Genomic DNA, 4727 nt, shown 5'->3' on the forward strand with positions numbered 1-4727 from the left:
TTGTTCTGGTTTTTAATGAACTACTGATTTTAGTCTGCCGAATGAATGTTGCTGATTGTTTTGGTTGGTGAATGAGTAAAGTTGGGCTGTTGATCATTGGTGTGTGTTCTGCATCATTGGTGTGTATTCTGCTACAATTTTCTGGTGCGAACTGCTACAATTTTCTGGTGCAGATTGGCATGTGTTCTGCTGATTGTTTTGGTTGGTGAATGAGTAAAGTTAGGCTGTTGATCATTGGTGTGTGTTCTGCATCATTGGTGTGTGTTCTGCTGCAATTTTTTGGTGCGAACTGCTGCAATTTTCTGGTGCAGATTGGCGTGTGTTCTGCTACAATTTTCTGGTGCGAACTGATGCAATTTTCTGGTGCAGAGTTCTGGTGTAAATATAGGTGCTGTGTAGAAATGTGAAGTGTTGTGTGTACCTATGGGAAGGATTACTACGTGTGCTACAAGAATGAACTTACTATGTGTTAACTAGTGTATGTGGAGAAATGGTAGAGATGTTTTGTTTAAGGGGAAATATTAGGAAGTGTTAAGAGAAGTGTTAAGATTAAAACCAAGAGGTGTTTTTGTTTAAGGGGAAATATTAGGCAAAAGAAATGTTAAGTAAAGCTAAGCATAGTAGTTTGGGTTAAAGTGTAAAGAGTAAAAGTAGACTGGGGTTTATTGTAATGACACCAATACGGTGTGTTTTGTACTAAGCACAATACGGCAGCGTTTTTATATCATCTTCCTGATATAAAAATGCAGCTACCTCTGTTTTCTGCTGTAAGTAAAAAAACTGTAGTTTATTCTCAACTGCTTTTCACACATTCTTTAATTCTTGTTAATTTTCTTTTCGAATCCGATCAGAATCTTTAACGCAAAACCAAAATTGATCATATGCAACAACAATGTATGACCAAAACTAAAAACTCGCAAGAACACGTTTCCAGCATCAACAACAATGTATGACCAAAATTGATCATATGCAACAACAATGTATGACCAAAACTAAAAACTCGCAAGAACACATTTCCAGCATCAACGTTTTATGTGAAATCATGAAAAACAATTTAGCAACAAACTTAAATCACAAATTGAACCAACACACATATTCATCAACAAACTCAACATATTAATTAATCAATTTGAAAACAACTGAGCATATTGAAAACCCCTAATCATGCAATTCTAGCAAACAATACAAGTTATCAATCAATCAATTAAATTAAATTAAAATTAAAACATATATAATCAAAACCCTAGGCTCTGATAATACTGCTAGTAACCAATGAATCTTGGCAACAGAATAAAACAAAAAATTTGGTCTCAATTGCTCAAATCTCATGATCAGGGTCAAATATGTATATGTTTTACATACAAAAATTAATCCATACAAGGATTATAGATCATACCAGCAGTGGAGGCTCCTTCAATGTCTCTGATCTTTTCACAAGTCAATCCAATAAAATGACTACACTTATGATATCCACAAGAAGGTAGGCACACTTACAATTGAATTAATTGACCAGATTAATTCAATTGCACTTTAGATTTTGCTAAAGAATTGAAAGAACAAATCTTTCACAAAAGGGAAGGGTAGCTAGGGCTAAAAGGAGCATCAACTTTCTTTTAATTTTTCTCACATACTTAATTTTTTCTAAAAGTTTTGCTTTTATAGCAAAACCCTAACCTTATTCCACATTAGAATAGGGTTAACATATTCCTAAGTGGAATAGCATTAAAGGTATTTTTAATTTAATTAAAACTACTAATATTAATATTAACATAAACATAAACATAATTAGCTATATTTAATTCCAATATAAAATTGGATACAGGCAACAACCTCAACAAATTTAATTACACAGTAAATTACCAAAATACCCTTAAATTAAAATACGTAATTTTTCTAATTAAATTTCAATATAAAATTGGACACAAGCAACAACCTCAGCAAATTTGATTACATAACAAAATTACCGAACTGCCCTCATGTCTAGAAAGACAAAAATGCCCCTTAAATCAAAATCCTCAAACTACCTCCTATGTGTGTGACCCATAGACTCCCTAATATGTTGGCAATGAGTAGTATCGTGATTGATCACCAATTAATTGTCTCACTACACACAGACCAAGATTGGCTTCTAGCTAAACATCATGGTCACCCAACACATAAGGATCGGCAAAGTAATGATACTTGTCGATGGTATGGTTACCGTGCAATCGAATCATTTCATCAACTGTTATCTCATCAAGGTTAAGGTACAAAAATAGCATCATCCTTGGATATCCTTGATATCTTTGTATTGGTTACTGGACCAACAACCATATAATAAACTAGATTGAGTGACAACTCAATCTCACTATGGCCACAGATTTATTGTCATTGCCAATATAACCGAACTGTGCAATGAGATAACTTCTCCCTACCCGGGAGTGATGAATCTCATGTTGATTCATCATAGCCTCAATACATTTCTCGATGCAGCCAATCACAACCGGTCTAATAGCCTTGAATGGGACTACATTGGGCTAGTGTCTGACTACACCGATTGGTATACAAGGCGCTCTGGTGATTTGAAGTCTCAGGATCACATGCACCACCATCCGTTAGAAGATTTATTCCACAGACACTAGGGTTACCATCTATGTGAAATCCTCTGGTAGGTATGTCCAGTGAACTTGCTTACATAGCAAGCACCCATGTGTTGCACCTGGTTATCACCAAACAACTTTGACAAGTGAGATCAGTCACTATCTTTCAACTGGGTTGTTCAACACGATAATAGCCTTACCATATTATATATGTCCTTGGTTAGATAATACTAAGGCTACGGATGGTTCTAGAATGGTCACCATATGCGCTCGTAGAGTCTTCACTATCGAGATTTGAAACACTCAATACTCTCATCATGATTCTACTATCCTAAGGATATATATCACAACATATAATGAATATGAATTACACGATGTAGAAAAATAACTTTATTGATTATAAACACAATATTACAAAGTCAATTACAATAAGTTGATTAGCTCTAGGGCACCTACTCTAACATAGAATACCATATCAGCATAGCCATACTTAATTGGAGCTTTTACATTTCTTCTAACTCTATCTCTGGCCAAATTGTAATCTGTCAGATCTTGCACTTCTCTATTAGATCTTGTAAGTCTTGAGTTGCTACCTCTTATTCCAGTTCTGGTTCATCAAGTATTGGTTCATCTTCAATTTTTTCCTGTTGCTGTTCTTGAACTTTATTTGGATTATCAAAAAGCTCCACCTCAAAGTCAAACTTCTCACTGCCACTGCTATTGCTATACATATCTCTTGATAATCCCAACATCTCAAACTCCTTAAAAGCCACATTCTTACCGATTATTGTTTTCCTTGCCACAGGATTCCATAGCTTATAACCCTTTACTCCATCGCAAAAAATCCTCAAGTTACTATAATCTGCAGGTTGTCTAGACCACAATTCCATTAGTATTTTGAAGTTCAGAGCAGCAGACGAGCACCTGTTGATTAGGCTTACAACAGTGTGAGTGGCTTCAGACTAGAATTGAGTTATATGGTGCTTAACTTAAGTACCACCAACGACTCAACCTTGTTTTTAGTACCATGAAATTAAATAAATTCATTATGAATACCGGATAGGCCGCATTACTTGCAAAAATATATGCAAAAAAGTTCAAGTTACAAAACATAAAAAATTGTTCGCGGTTGAAAAGTTAGAGATTGATGGTGGAACTCGCCAAATGGTGGCCAAGCTAGACTAGCGTCAGTGATGCAACCAAGCCAAATGTTGTGTTGCCAAAACGTAACTAAGCAACGACAAGCATCATCAAATCATAGCTAGGTCAAAAAATCGATCGCCAAGAACAATAGCACGATTGATGCCAGTGTTGTTTTATTTTTTATTTTTTATTTTATGGGACTGTAAAAAATACTAGGGTTCAGTTTATAGGGTTTTTTAATTAACAATAAATATTGAGAAAATAATACCCTTTTACTTTTAATATTAAGGTTTGAATTTAAAATTGGGTGTGAAGTTGATAGCTTCTAAAGCAGGGTTGGTGAGACAATCATAAAAGATTTATGGGAAAATGTAACTCGCCCAACCGGATAAGACTAAACTCGCTTTCATAATCAATAATTTCAAACTTAAAGAAATCAGGAACCAATAGAGTAGAGGTTCACAAATCTCAAACAATTATTTATTTATTTATTTAAGTAATTGCGTTAAGAAAGAATCTTGATCACAACACTAGCGATGAATTTGTCATAAAAAAAATATAGACTTTACTTGCTTATTAGAACTTCTTGTCGCGAAACTTTTGTATTTTTTTATTATCATCCTTAAAATTATTTCCTCTCTCTTATTGTCTAATTGCATAAATTACTATTAAAATAATGAATTGAAATCTTTATACATACTTTTAAAATTTTTATTATAAAATAAAAAATTAAAATAATAATTTTTATAATTACATCTTTATTGAGTTATAACCTCTCTATAGTAATAAATTAGTTTGATCTCATTATTAGAAGAGGTTTTACTGTACTTGATAAATTAATAACTTCGATTAAGTAATATTTTTTGTCAGTCCTGACTTAGGACCAATATGGTAAATTAATAATTCACTAAATTTATAAGATAATACATTAAAAAAAAAAAAAAAAAAACACGAACACACACATTTGTATCACTTGATATATAAATCAATAACGCAATTATGAGG

Source organism: Pistacia vera, unplaced genomic scaffold (assembly GCF_008641045.1).
Source record: "Pistacia vera cultivar Batoury unplaced genomic scaffold, PisVer_v2 Contig179, whole genome shotgun sequence".
In the NCBI taxonomy this organism is placed as follows: domain Eukaryota; kingdom Viridiplantae; phylum Streptophyta; class Magnoliopsida; order Sapindales; family Anacardiaceae; genus Pistacia; species Pistacia vera.